At 47.9% G+C, this 15106-nt stretch overlaps 1 protein-coding gene and 1 long non-coding RNA gene across 5 annotated transcripts in view; one reads left to right on the top strand and one right to left on the bottom strand.

The window, feature by feature from the left end:
• The window catches only part of LOC139281306 (uncharacterized), a 31069-nt gene extending 16431 nt beyond the window's left edge, over positions 1-14638 (bottom strand). For both annotated transcript variants that reach the window (XR_011596860.1, XR_011596861.1), the window contains exon 1: positions 13905-14638. This is a non-coding gene — a long non-coding RNA (uncharacterized lncRNA). The remainder of the gene's footprint in view (positions 1-13904) is intronic.
• Positions 1-15106, top strand: part of ern2 (endoplasmic reticulum to nucleus signaling 2) — a 124210-nt gene that overhangs the window by 22958 nt on the left and 86146 nt on the right. The window lies entirely within an intron of this gene.

Here is a 15106-nt window from a genome sequence, read left to right as displayed (position 1 = left end):
ACCTTGTTCTTTGTGCTAGCCTTCCCCTGCCCGACCGGGTCTCACTTCATCATCGAATCAAGGCTGACTTGCTTCCATGTCAAAAAGTTCACAGGTGTTTCAATGAAGGACCTAAAATTCCAGATACCGAACAACATCCTGAAGGTTGGAAGATGCCTGTGCGTGGACTTTTTTAACATGGGGTGACCGTTGCACACCAGCCGCCACACGGCTTGACAGAGCTAGGTCTTGGTCCAGTGGCAAGGATTAATAAGACGACTGGAGACCAGCTCTGCTGCACAGACCTAGTGTGCATACGTATCGCAGTGTGGGCTGGCCCATGCTACCCCTGGGCCCTCGCCTCTTCTGGGCCCCAAACTCACGCTTCTCCTGGGCCCCGATCACATCGCTCTGCAATCTCTCGCCGCTCCTTCGCTCCGACCTCGCCGCTCCTGCTATACCTGCCCACGCTCCAATCACCGACCTGGATCTTGGTGATGTCCCTCTTCACTGCCGTTGCTCTCCTGCTCCAGCATGTGCTGCTCCCTGGAGTGGTATGCTGCCACGCTGCTCCTTCCGCTCCCCAGCCTGCTCCGATGGCGCTCGCAGGCAGGGTCTCACTTAGGGTGACGATGTCAACATTGAAGCATCTGAGTTCCCGGGCAATGATGGCAGTGCGGTGTTCCAGTCTGTCGCTGTTGGGGTTGTCCATGAGGGTCCTGACGTTCCAGGTCCCGAACTTTATTTTGAAGGATGGAAGATGCCTGTGCGTGAGTTTGTTTAACGTGGGGTGGCCGTTGCACACCAACTACCACGCGGGCTCAGCAGAGCAAGGTCTTGGTCCAGTGGCAAGGGGGTCCAAGATGACTGGAGACCAGGCACTGCTGTATGGGCCTAGTTGCCTACGGTGGGATGCGAGCCGTAAGCTCGGCACTGAGCAGCGCCTTTCGGTGAGATGGTGAGGGTTCCGAGGCGTGGAAGGTGGGCGTGAGAGATTTGAGGTGATGCTTCCCTCTCCCAAGCATTGGGATGGCCAGAGATCCACTTTGTGGAAGGAGGAGAGGTCAAAGTGGCCACAGCCATTGTGCACAACACGTGCTCACCAGGGGCTCCGCAGCTGAGTGGGACCATTGGCCGGAGGAAGGCCAGGACGTCGCCGGAGGGATGGCGGCCCGAACATCGCCGGAGGGATAGAGGCACGAACGCCGCCGGAGGGATGGGGGCCCGAACATCGCTGGAGGGATAGAGGCACGAACGCCGCCGGAGGTATAGAGGCCTGAACATCGCTGGAGGGATAGAGGCACGAACGCCGCCGGAGGTATAGAGGCCTGAACATCGCTGGAGGGATAGAGGCACGAACGCCGCCGGAGGGATGGGGGCCCGAACATCGCCGGAGGGATAGAGGCACAAACGCCGCCGGAGGGATAGAGGCCGGAATGCGAGGGCGAAGATGGAAGGTAGAGCCCAAACCTCTGGTCGGAGTTGGTCAGAGGCTCATCAGACGCTGTCGAACTGGCCAAGGATGGGGAGACACCCATTAAGGAACCGAGGCAATCAGGGCCCGCTGGAAGGAGCACTTCGAAGATCTCCTTAATCGAGACTCTGCCTTTGACACGAATCTCCTCGACTCCACCCCACAGTATGCTACCCGCCACCATCTCAGCAAAACCCCAGCCCTGCACGAGGTAGAAAAGGCCATGCGTCAACTCAAGAACAACAAGGCATCGGGAGCGGATGGAATCCCCGCTGAGGCACTAAAGTATGGCGGATAAGCACAATTGGCACAAATGCATGACCTCACCTCTTTTATCTGGAAGGAGGAGAGCATGCCGGGAAATCTCCGAGATGCCGTAATTGTGACCATCTTCAAAAAGGGGGATAAGTCTGACTGCGGCAACTACAGAGGAATCTCCCTGCTGTCGGCCACTGGGAATGTCATCGCTAGAATCCTCCTCAACCGTCTTTTCCCTGTGGCTGAATAGCTCCTCCCGGAGTCACAGTGCGGATTCCGTCCACTAAGGCGTACAACGGACATGATCTTCACCGCGCGATAACTACAAGAGAAATGCAGGGAACAGCACCAACCTTTGTACATGGCCTTCTTTGACCTCACGAAGGCCTTTAACACTGTCAACCGCGAGGGACTATGGAGCGTCCTCCTCCATTTCGGCTGCCCACAAAAGTTTGTTAGCATCCTCCGCCTGCTCCACGACGACATGCAAGCCGTGATGCTGACCAACGGATCCACCACAGACCCAATCCACATCTGGACCGGGTTTAAGCAGGGCTGCGTCATCGCGCCAACGCTCTTCTCGATTATCCTCGCTGCAATGCTCCATCTCACTCCCTGCTGGAGTGGAACCAATGGGAACCTGTTCAACCTTTGCCGCCTCCAGGCTAGATCCAAGACCATCCCATCCTCTGTCATCGAACTACAGTACGCGGACGACGCTTGCGTCTGCGCACATTCAGAGACCGAACTCCACGTCATCGTCAACATTTTCACCGAGGCGTACAAAAGCATGGGCTTACACTAAACATCCGTGAGACAAAGGTCCTCCGCCAACCTGACCCCGCCACACAGCACTGCCCCTGATCATCAAAATCCATGGCGCGGCCCTGGACAACGTGGACCACTTTCCATATTTGGGGAGCCTACTATCAGCAAGGGCAGACGTCGACGACGAGATCCAACACCGCCTTCAGTGTGCTAGCACAGCCTTCGGTCGCCTGAGGAAGAGAGTGTTTGAAGATCAGGCCCTCAAAACTGCCACCAAACTCATGGTCTACAGGGCTGCAGTGATACCCGCCCTCCTGTATGGCTCAGAGACGTGGACCATCTACAGTAGATACCTCAACGCGCTGGAGAAATACCACCAGCGCTGTCTCCGCAAGATCCTACAAATCCCCTGGGAGGACAGACGCACCAACCTCCGCGTTCTCGCTCAGGCCAACATCCCCAGCATCGAAACACTGACCACACTCGACCAGCTCCGTTGGGCGGGCCACATTGTCCATATGCCCGACACAAGACACCCAAAGCAAGCGCTCTACTTGGAACTCCTACACGGCAAGCGAGCCCCAGGTGGGCAGAGGAAACATTTCAAGGACACCCTCAAAGCCTCCTTGATAAAGTGCAACATCCCTACCGACACCTGGGAATTCCTGGCCAAAGACCGCCCTAAGTGAAGGAAGAGCATCCGGGAGGGCGCTGAGTATCGCGAGTCTCGTCGCTGAAAGCATGCAGAAACAGCGGAAGGAGAGTGTGACAAACCAGACTCCCCACCCACCCTTTCCTTCAACCACTGTCTGCCCCACCGTGACAGAGACTGTAATTCCAATACAGTCACCTGAGAACTCACTTTTTTATAGTGGAAGCAAGTCTTCCTTGATTTCGAGAGACTGCCTATGATGATGATGACACAGTACTCCAGATGTGGGGCTTTGTATAGCTGTAACAAAACTTCCTCCCTATTATATTCTAGCCCACTAGATATTAAGGCTAACATTCCATTTGCCTTTTTGATTATTGTTTTGTACCTGGTCGAAAATGGATGGCCCTCACACTTGTCTATGTTGAAATCCATCTGCCGGTTTCACCCACTCACGTAATCTATAAATGTCTTTTCTTACTTTTAGGCTCCCACCTACACTACTTACTGTGCCAGCAATCTTAGCGTCATCGGAAAACTCAGATATAAATAAAGACTTGCATTTATATAGCGTCTACTACATCCTCAGGATGTCCCAAAGTGCTTTACGGCCAATGAAGTACTTTTGAAGTGTAGTCACTGTTGAAATGTAGAAAATGTAGCAGTAAGCTCCCACAAACATGAATGTGCTAATGATCAGATAATCTCTTTTTTGATGATGTTGATTGAGGGATAAATATTGGCCAGGACACCGGGGATAACTCCCCTGCTCTTCTTCGAAATAATGCCACAGAATCTTTTACATCCACCTGAGAGAGCAGGCGGGGCCTCAGTTTAAGGTCTCATCTGAAAGGCAGCGCCTGGATTTTTGTGCTCCAGTCTCTCGAGTGGGACTTGAGCCCACAACCTTCCAACTCAGAGGTGCAAGTACTACCAACCGAGCCAGGGCTGACATGCTATGGTTCTTTATTATGTTATCTAAGTCATTAATCAATATAATGAATAGTTGAGGCCGCTCCACAGATCCTTCCAATTCGAGTACCTACTCTCTCTCTCTTGTACCGACTCACCAATCTCCTAACCAGCCCAATAATTTGCCTTCAATTCTATGAGCTTTAATTTTAGCTAACATGTGGAACCTTATCAAATGCCTTCTGGAGGTCCACATAAATGACATAGGCATTCTCCTGTCTACTACTTCAGTTACTTCCTCAAAAAATTCAGTTAGGCTTGTTCGGCATGAGCAACCCTTTACAATCCAAGCTGGCTCTCTCTAATCAGTTCAAATTTCTCTGAAGTGCTCAGTCACTCTGCCCTTCATTATAGATTCCTGTAACTTCACAATAGATGTTAGACTAACAATTCTTTAGTTTCTTGGTTTCTCTCTCTGCTGTATCACCTGTATCAGGCTGCGTTTATAAATCACATAACGTCCGGATCTGCCTTGGCTGCAATCTGGTCTTTGTGTTTTTTCACTCGCTAAAGAAAATAAGGGAATAGTTTCTTTATCGTGGTCGCTGAACGTGTGCGAGAACTTAAAGCTCAAATTAGTTCTCTGGAGTCACTCCTTGAAGTTTCTGGTTAAATGCACACAATTGGCAGAGTGAATGTGTACAATTCGGCATCAAAGGACTCCATTCTCAGACGATTATTGATATACTTTTGTTAAAAATATGAAGGAATGAAGTTTAAAATGAAGGTTTCCATGACCTCGAGCCTTCCGTGACATTTGCTCTGAAAAAGTTACCTGGCTAATGTTTTTTGTCACTGAGCCAGGTGTGGGTGTGGTACGCTGCAGATCCTGTTCTTCAGGAGATTAATATTGTAGTGATAAAAGCAGCACTAAAAGAGTTGCATTTATTAACTGTTCGTCTGAAAATGTCCATTTAATGTTTAGTGAATTTGCCCTTACATTTTACCACATGTGTGAGAGACTGAAAGCGCATTACCAGGAACTGCTGCAGATCAAATCTGAATTGATCAGTTAGAATATACAATTGCTCATTTTGTATTTAAAAGTATGAAATTAATGAGCATAGCCTTGAGCTGCACAATGAACTAAATGTGTGCAGAGCTTTAAAGGTTAGAATGGCAGCCTAATGCAACACTTTTTTTTTACCCCTTTCCTTACAGAAGAGTCAAAATTTACAACACAGAAGGAGGCAATAAGTTTCAGTGCGTTCGTACTAATTGCCACATAATCCTAATGTCAGGCATGGAGATACACGCTCACGGCTAGATTCTCTGTACTTGCTGTGAGTCACACTCTTCCCTTGGTCCTGTGTCTTATGCTATGAAATTTAGCAACCAAAGCTAGCTTGCATGTGGACCCTGGAGTTGAATTCCCCCTTTCACTGACGTGGTGAAGTTCTGCACCAGATACAAGGGGTCCTGGGCATCATCCCCATTCCTGATATCACTGAATTCTACAGCAAGCGTCACTCAGCTGCTGCTGATCCATTTTAAAATGTAAAGCAAACAAATACTTAGATGTTTATCTTAAGGGGAGTGTATTCATCTCAATATAATCACTTGATTCTAAATATTATAATTAGACTATAGAAATGTACCTAATGCAGGTGTTTCGCAAATTGTTTGATATGTGTTTCAGATCACGAGGTCTGAGGCTCCTATAGTACCTCCCATAATGGACAGGGAAGGTTTACAAGATATGACGTGTCCCATTGTCTAAACTTTATAGAGACTTGTATTTAAATTATACTGCAGAGCAATTAGCAGGTATGTGCACATTTGCGGAGTGAATCGTTGGCAAGCATGTTAGCTGGATAAGGAGCTCATACTCCGAGAATATGCAGCTGCTCCTATACTTCTGCATCATGACACAGAGAGTGAGTATATTTTCTGGGTTACCTGTCTGTTGTTGGTGTTGGGTTGCCTCCTTTTTTATTTTCTAGGCTGGCACTCCCAGTGCAGTACTGAGGGAGTGTTGCACTGTCGGAGGTGCAGTCTTTCGGTTGAGACGTTAAACCGAGACCCCGTCTGCTCTCTCAGGTGGGTGTAAAAGATCCCATGGCAAGATTCCAAAGAAGAGCAGGGAGCTATCCCCGGTGTCCTGGCCAATATTCATCCCTCAATCAGCATTACTAAAATAGATTACCTGGTCATTATCACATTGCTGCTTGTGGGAGCTTGCTGTGCGCAAATTGGCTGCCACGTTTCCTACGTTACAGCAGTGACATTGGCTGTAAAATGCTTTGGGACGTCTGGCTTCAAAAAAAGATAATCAGTTGAAAACTTGCTTTTCTCGGGAGCTTTATAGAAATGACCACCTGAGTCATGTGGTAGTGAGCTCATATCTCCACAGAGCTGGAATGCATTGTTTCATTTCCTGTTGAATAATTTCTGGTCTTTTTAAATCCGGTATTGGGCTCGTTATGTTGACAAAAGGGATGTGACAGAGGCCTCATCCCCAAAATTATAATAAATACATAAAATCATTATCATCATAGGCGGTCCCTCGTATCGAGGATGACTTGCTTCCACACCAAAAAGGGATGAGTTCACAGGTGTTTCAATGAAGGACCTAATATTCCAGGTTCTGAACTACATGCCCAAGGGTGGAAGATGCCTGTGCGTGGATTTTTTTAATGTGTGGTGGCCATTGCACCCCAGCCACCACATGGGCTTGACAGAGCTAGGTCTTGGTCCAGTGGCAAGGGTTAACCAAGACGACTGGAAACTAGCACGGACTTAATGTGCACACATATCGCAGTGTGGGCTGGCCCGTGCTGCCCCTGGGCCCTCGCCTCTCCTAGGACCCGATCACATCGCTCCACGATCACTCGCCGCTTCTGCTGTACCTGCGCACGCTCCAATCACGACCTGGATTTTGGTGGCGTCCAATCCAGTCGCCCTCTTCACAGCCAGCGCTCTCCAGTATGCGCTGTATCTTCAAGTGGTATGCTCCTTTTGAAGGCCTCGACCTGCTAATGATACATAAAACAGACTTCTGACTAAAGCACCCTGTCTTGTGTAGCTCAGCATGAATTATAGACAGGATTGACCCCAATTTTATTAAAATGTATATTTTATTGATTAAGATAATCCATGCTTGACATTTTTCTGAGGGAAGAATGTCCTTCCTTGTCCCACTTGTGGCATTAATGCACCGTTAATGCCACTAATTAAAGTAGATGGGTTGATTTGTTACAAGAAAATATACATTTAAATTTAGAATCTAGCTAGAACAGGAAGTCCTGTAAATATAAATTTAGCATCTGAGATTTCCGACTCACACTCTTAATCTGAAACTCTCCATCTGTCACTCGAGCACCCACAGTCAGTCAGTAAGTAAACAGGCACTGTGGGCTTTGTACAGCTTTAACAAACAAAACATGAGCTGCATGGGCGTTTGGCTCATAGAAATATTGCAGTACTTCCTGGTTAATATTTACTGTTGGGTTGTAATAAGTTCAGTCCTGATCAGTAAACGCTTTTTATGACTTTATGCAATTTTTATGGAAAATGTGGATAATTATATGAAGAAGTGAAGAAAACAGGGCTGTGGGGAGAGAGTGGGAAAGTGGAATTCATTTTGAGTTGCTTCACCAAAGAGCGGACACAGATATGATGGGCCGAATTGAGTGTCAGCCAGTGGCTCAGTGGGTAGCACTCCTGTCTCTGAGTCAGAAGGTTGTGCGTTCAAATCTCACTCCAGGAACTTGAGCACAAAAATCCAGGCTGACACTCCAGTGCATTGCTGAGGGAGTGCTGCACTGTCGGAGGTGCCGCCTTTCGGTTGAGACGTTAAACCGAGGCTCCATCTGATCTCTCAAGTGCACGTAAAAGATTTCGAAGAAGAGCAGGGGAGTTATCCCTGGTGACCTGGCCATTATTTATCCCCCAATCAACATAACAAAACCAGATTATCTGGTCATTGTGATAATGACCTTCACATTCTCACAGCGAGGCCCTGACCTGCCGCAGAGGAACCATCTGCGGCAGGTTGGTGCCATAAAAGGAGCATATACCAACTGCAAGGTACAGCGCGAGCCGGTCTGGCAGAGCGACGGTTGTGAAGACGGTGACTGGATTGGACGTCACCATAACCCAGATCGGTGATTGGGGCGAAATCGGGGCGAAGGAGCGGCGAGAGATTGCAGAGTGATGTGACCGGGGCCCAGGAGAAGTGTGAGTTCGGGGCCCAGAAGAGGCGAGGGCCCTGGGGCAGCACGGGCCAGCCAAACTGATATGTGTGCGCACTAGGTCCGTACAGCGGAGTTGGTCTCCAGTCGTCTTGGTTAATCCTTGCCACTGGACGAGACTGGTATGCAACGGCCACCACACATAAAAAAATCTACGCACCGGCATCTTCCACCCTTCAATATGCAGTTCAGGACCTGGAATATCTGGTCCTTCATTGAAACACCTGTGAACTTATCTCTTTTTGTTTGAAGCAAGTCATCCTCGATACGAGGGACCGCCTAAGAAGAAGAAGCTGTTTGTGGGAGCTTGCTTGTGCGCAAATTGGCTGCTGCGTTTCCTACATTACAACAGTGATTACACTCCAGAAGTACTTAATTGGCTGTAAAGCGCCTTGAGACATCCGATGATCGTGAAACATAGAAAACATAGAAAATAGGTGCAGGAGCAGGCCATTCAGCCCTTCTAGCCTGCACCGCCATTCAATGAGTTCATGGCTGAACATGAAACTTCAGTACCCACTTCCTGCTTTCACGCCATACCCCTTGATCCCCCGAGTAATAAGGACTTCATCTAACTCCCTTTTGAAAATATTTAGTGAATTGGCCTCAACTACTTCCTGTGGTAGAGAATTCCACAGGTTCACCACTCTCTGGGTGAAGAAGTTTCTCCTTATCTCGGTCCTAAATGGCTTACCCCTTATCCTTAGACTGTGACCCCTGGTTCTGGACTTCCCCAACATTGGGAACATTCTTCCTGCATCCAACCTGTCCAAACCCGTCAGAATTTTAAACGTTTCTATGAGGTCCCCTCTCACTCTTCTGAACTCCAGTGAATACAAGCCCAGTTGATCCAGTCTTTCTTGATAGGTCAGTCCCACCATCCCGGGAATCAGTCTGGTGAATCTTCACTGCACTCCCTCAATAGCAAGAATGTCCTTCCTCAAGTTAGGAGACCAAAACTGTACACAATACTCTAGGTGTGGCCTCACCAAGGCCCTGTACAACTGTAGCAACACCTCCCTGCCCCTGTACTCAAATCCCCTCGCTATGAAGGCCAACATACCATTTGCTTTCTTAACCGCCTGCTGTACCTGCATGCCAACCTTCAATGACTGATGTACCATGACACCCAGGTCTCGTTGCACCTTCCCTTTTCCCAATCTGTCAACACTCAGATAATAGTCGGTCTCTCTGTTTTTACTACCAAAGTGGATAACCTCACATTTATCCACATTATACTTCATCTGCCACGCATTTACCCACTCACCTAACCTATCCAAGTCACTCTGTAGCCTCATAGCATCCTCCTCGCAGCTCACACTGCCACCCAACTTAGTGTCATCCGCAAATTTGGAGATACTACATTTAATCCCCTCGTCTAAATCATTAATGTACAATGTAAACAGCTGGGGCCCTAGCACAGAACCCTGCGGTACCCCACTAGTCACTGCCTGCCATTCCGAAAAGTACCCATTTACTCCGACTCTTTGCTTCCTGTCTGACAACCAGTTCTCAATCCACGTCAGCACACTACCCCCAATCCCATGTGCTTTAACTTTGCACATTAATCTCCTGTGTGGGACCTTGTCGAAAGCCTTCTGAAAGTCCAAATATACCACATCAACTGGTTCTCCTTTGTCCACTTTATTGGAAACATCCTCAAAAAATTCCAGAAGATTTGTCAAGCATGATCTCCCTTTCACAAATCCATGCTGACTTGGACCTATCATGTCACCATTTTCCAAATGCGCTGCTATGACATCCTTAATAATTGATTCCATCATTTTACCCACTACTGAGGTCAGGCTGACCGGTCTATAATTCCCTGCTTTCTCTCTCCCTCCTTTTTTAAAAAGTGGGGTTACATTGGCTACCCTCCACTCGCTAGGAACTGATCCAGAGTCAATGGAATGTTGGAAAATGACTGTCAATGCATCCGCTATTTCCAAGGCCACCTCCTTAAGTACTCTGGGATGCAGTCCATCAGGCCCTGGGGATTTATCGGCCTTCAATCCCATCAATTTCCCCAACACAATTTCCCGACTAATAAAGATTTCCCTCAGTTCCTCCTCCTTAATAGACCCTCTGACCACTTTTATATCCGGAAGATTGTTTGTGTCCTCCTTAGTGAATACTGAACCAAAGTACTTGTTCAATTGGTCTGCCATTTCTTTGTTCCCCGTTATGACTTCCCCTGATTCTGACTGCAGGGGACCCACGTTTGTCTTTACTAACCTTTTTCTCTTTACATACCTATAGAAACTTTTGCAATCCGCCTTAATGTTCCCTGCAAGCTTCTTCTCGTACTCCATTTTCCCTGCCCTAATCAAACCCTTTGTCCTCCTCTGCTGAGTTCTAAATTTCTCCCAGTCCCCAGGTTCGCTGCTATTTCTGGCCAATTTGTATGCCATTTCCTTGGCTTTAATACTATCCCTGATTTCCCTCGATAGCCACGGTTGAGCCACCTTCCCTTTTTTATTTTTACGCCAGACAGGAATGTACAATTGTTGTAATTCATCCATGCGGTCTCTAAATGTCTGCCATTGCCCATCCACAGTCAACCCCTTAAGTATCATTAGCCAATCTATCCTAGCCAATTCATGCCTCATACCTTCAAAGTTACCCTTCTTTAAGTTCTGGACCATGGTCTCTGAATTAACTGTTTCATTCTCCATCCTAATGCAGAATTCCACCATATTATGGTCACTCTTCCCCAAGGGGCCTCGCACAATGAGATTGCTAATTAATCCTCTCTCATTACACAACACCCAGTCTAAGATGGCCTCCCCCCTAGTTGGTTCCTCGACATATTGGTCTAGAAAACCATCCCTTATGCATTCCAGGAAATCCTCCTCCACCGTATTGCTTCCAGTTTGGTTAACCCAATCTATGTGCATATTAAAGTCACCCATTATAACTGCTGCACCTTTATTGCATGCACTCCTAATTTCCTGTTTGATGCCCTCCCCAACATCACTACTACTGTTTGGAGGTCTGTACACAACTCCCACTAACAATTTTTGCCCTTTAGTGTTCTGCAGCTCTACCCATATAGATTCCACATCATCCAAGCTAATGTCTTTCCTAACTATTGCATTAATCTCCTCTTTAACCAGCAATGCTACCCCACCTCCTTTTCCTTTTATTCTATCCTTCCTGAATGTTGAATACCCCTGGATGTTGAGTTCCCAGCCCTGATCATCCTGGAGCCACGTCTCCGTAATCCCAATCACATCATATTTGTTAACATCTATTTGCACAGTTAATTCATCCACCTTATTGCGGCTACTCCTTGCATTAAGACACAAAGCCTTCAGGCTTGCCTTTTTAACACCCTTCGTCCCTCTAGAATTTTGCTGTACAGTGAAAGGCGATATAGAAATGCAAGTTTTTCTTTCTCCTTCTGTGCTGTAAACTTCTTTGATTCAACAGTTACTGACTGATTTGTGGGCAGTTTGAGAGACAGATGGGGAGCTTTGCATTAAGTGTAGCACAACAAACTGTGATTAGAAAATCATAGAATGGTTGCAGCCATTCGGCCCATTGAGCCCGTGCTGGCTCTCTGCAAGAGCACTTCAGTTAGTCCCACTCCCCCGCCCTTTCCCCGCAGCCCTGCAAGTTTTTTCCCTTCAGGTACTTATCCAATTCCCTTTTGAAAGCCACGATTGAATCTCCTCCCACCACCTGTTAGGCCGTGCATTCCAGATCCTAACCCCTCGCTGCGTTGCATTTAAAATCTCAAGATTCTAAATTTGTATTTAAAGGACTTCTGTTCTAGTTACATTCCAAAAGTAAATTTATTTTTAAAGGAACTATCTGATTATGGTGAGCAGTCCAGTGTGTGTTAACATACAAACATAGAAACATAGAAAATAGGTGCAGGAGTATGCCATTCAGCCCTTCTAGCCTGAACCGCCATTCAATGAGTTCATGGCTGAACATGCAACTTCAGTACCCCATTCCTGCTTTCTCGCCATACCCCTTGATCCCCCTAGTAGTAAGGACTACATCTAACTTCTTTTTGAATATGTTATACCAGATCCATATAGATTATACCAGTGTGTTATACCAGATCCATATAGATTATATCAGTGTGTTATACCAGATCCATATAGATTATACCAGTGTGTTATACCAGATCCATATAGATTATACCAGTGTATTATACCAGATCCATATAGATTATAGCAGCGTGTTATACCAGATCCATATAGATTATAGCAGCGTGTTATACCAGATCCATATAGATTATACCAGTGTGTTATACCAGATCCATATAGATTATAGCAGCGTGGAGGCTCCGACCTGCGTGAGAACACCAGCGGCAGGTCGCCACTTCAGGGAGCAGCGCGAGCTGGTGCAGGAGGGCGACAGCAGCGAAGAGTGACGTCAGCAAGTGTTATATATGCAGACTATAGTTATACTCTCTGTGTAGTCACTGTATAGTTGTATAAGATGGAGACTTGTTACCTAATGCACTGTCAATAAGGTTTACACAATCAATAAGGTTTACACTGTGTATATATTATGCTGGCACCACTAGAGGGTGCAACTGGTGGGGACTGGGGTTTACTGCCCCTGTGGCAGAGGCTGTCCACCAGAGGGCACTGCGGTGGGAGACCTGAGTGTCACCTGCCCAGGTGTGCAGGGCCCAGTATAAAAGGCTGCTCACCATGCTTGTGCCGCACTCTGGAGTTATGAATAAAGGACCAAGGTCACTACAGTTTTGAGTACAACACATTGCCTCGTGGAGTCATTCATAAGTGCATTACAGACATAACAACTGGCGACGAGAATATGGACTTTCACGCGATTATGGCCACCTTTGGCACACTAAAAGACTTCGCAGAAGGTGATGATTGGGATGCTTTCACAGAAAGGCTCGAGCAATATTTCGTGGCAAATGACCTGGCAGGGGAGACAGACACATTGGCGGAGAAGCGCAAGGCCATAATGCTGACCAGTTGTGGTCCCGAGGTCTACCACCTCGTCAGGGACTTGCTGGCACCCACGAAGGCCAAGGATAAGACATGAACTAATTCGCGACCAACTAAAACCAAAAGAGAGTATCCTCACGGCCAGGCACAGATTGTACACTCACCTCAGACCTGAGGGCCAGGAGATTGCAAAATATGCTGCCGACCTCAGGAGACTTGCGGCACCATGTGATTTTGGCACGCACCTCAACGAATCATTGCAAGACATCTTCGTTATGGGAATTGGCCACGAGGGCCTCCTTCACAAGCTATTATCTGCTGACACCACAGTCAATCTGCAGAAGGCCATCAGCATCAGTCAGGCATTCATGACCTCGACCTGCAGCACCAAGCAAATTATTCATCCTGTGGACTCAAACCCGGCAAGTACTGTACACAGAATGGTGCCTTTCACAGGCAAGACTGTAGAACATGTCTCTGCCCAGGGCAGAGAGCACAGACCTCAGGGTTCCAGAACTCAGAGTCCGCCGAGGGGTGCTAATCGAGTAGCACCATGCTGGCGTTGCGGAGGAAACCATCGGGCTCACCAGTGTCGGTTTGCTGAGTATGTATGCAAAGCCTGTAATATGAAGGGCCACCTCCAGTGTATGTGTAAAAGAAATACGACTCACCATCTAACAGAGGAGGATGACTTTGAATCCAGCAGGGAATATGATGATTTGGCCAGAGAGGCAGCTCGGCCCCAAGAAGAAGTGTATGGAGTGTATACCTGCACCACCGATTGTCCTCCAGTGAAGATTGAAGTCGAGATAAACGGCGTTCCAGTCTTCATGGAAGTGAACACAGGAGCGAGCCAGTCAGTGATGAGCCAGGATGCCTTCGAGAGGCTATGGAACGAAAAACGACCCGAGCTGGTTCCAGTACAGGAAAAGTTGCGCACCTACACCAAGGAGCTGATCCCAGTCCTTGGTAGTGCGGATGTAAGTGTAATCCATAATGGCGTGGTGCACAAGTTACCTCTGTGGATTGTTGCAGGTGATGGTCCAACGCCACTCGGAAGAAGGTGGATGGGGAAGATCCAGTGGAAATGGGAAGACCTCTTCACTCCAGCAATCGATGTCCCCCGTGCTCAGAGGCAGAGCAAAACCTCATCCTCGCTTGGGCCAGGCACCAAAGAACAGATCAGCGCAGCACCTGAGGCACAGACTGTCCATCACGACTGCGTGGCAATGATTCGACCGGAACGACCTAAAAGTACCTTCCTGGCTCCAGTGGCAGGACTCCTGGGGAGGAAGATCGAATTCACAGGCACTCTTCCAGCTTTTGTGGCAGAATCGCGGGAGAGAAGGATCAAGGCAGTCGACCTCGAGGACAGAGGCAAGATGGCCTCTCTGCTGCAGCGAGGTGCAATGTGGCTGGAAAAAAAGATGCCTGCGGCATATCATGAGGTGCAACACTGAGGGACCAACATGTGGAGTCTAACAAAGGATTTAATTGGCGTAAAGCCAGCAGAGTTCTCTTAAAGGAGACCTGCAACCAACTGAACTTAAAGAGGCATTGTATGCATGGCAATCAATGTAACAAACCGATTAAGATTGTGAACAAAATGTTGCGAGATGTCGGTACTATTCCTAATGTAAAGAACAAAATGTTGTTGCGAGATGGCAGGAATAGAGTGTCCCCAAAAGTAGCAAGCGAGCGAATTCAGGAGGGTAAAGGTGCTGATCCTGATGCCCTGCCCCAGATGTCCCCACAAGTTATAGGCCAGCGACCTCAGGAGGGTGAAGGCACTGATCCTGATACCCTGCCCCAGGTCTATCCCAAGCTGCAGGCACCCGATGGCACTATTCGCCACGGACCTGGAAACTAAAAC

The sequence above is a fragment of the Pristiophorus japonicus genome, chromosome 15, assembly GCF_044704955.1.
Source record: "Pristiophorus japonicus isolate sPriJap1 chromosome 15, sPriJap1.hap1, whole genome shotgun sequence".
In the NCBI taxonomy this organism is placed as follows: Eukaryota; Metazoa; Chordata; class Chondrichthyes; family Pristiophoridae; genus Pristiophorus; species Pristiophorus japonicus.
Note: the sequence above shows the minus strand (reverse complement) of the source record. Positions and strands in the feature narration are given on the sequence as shown.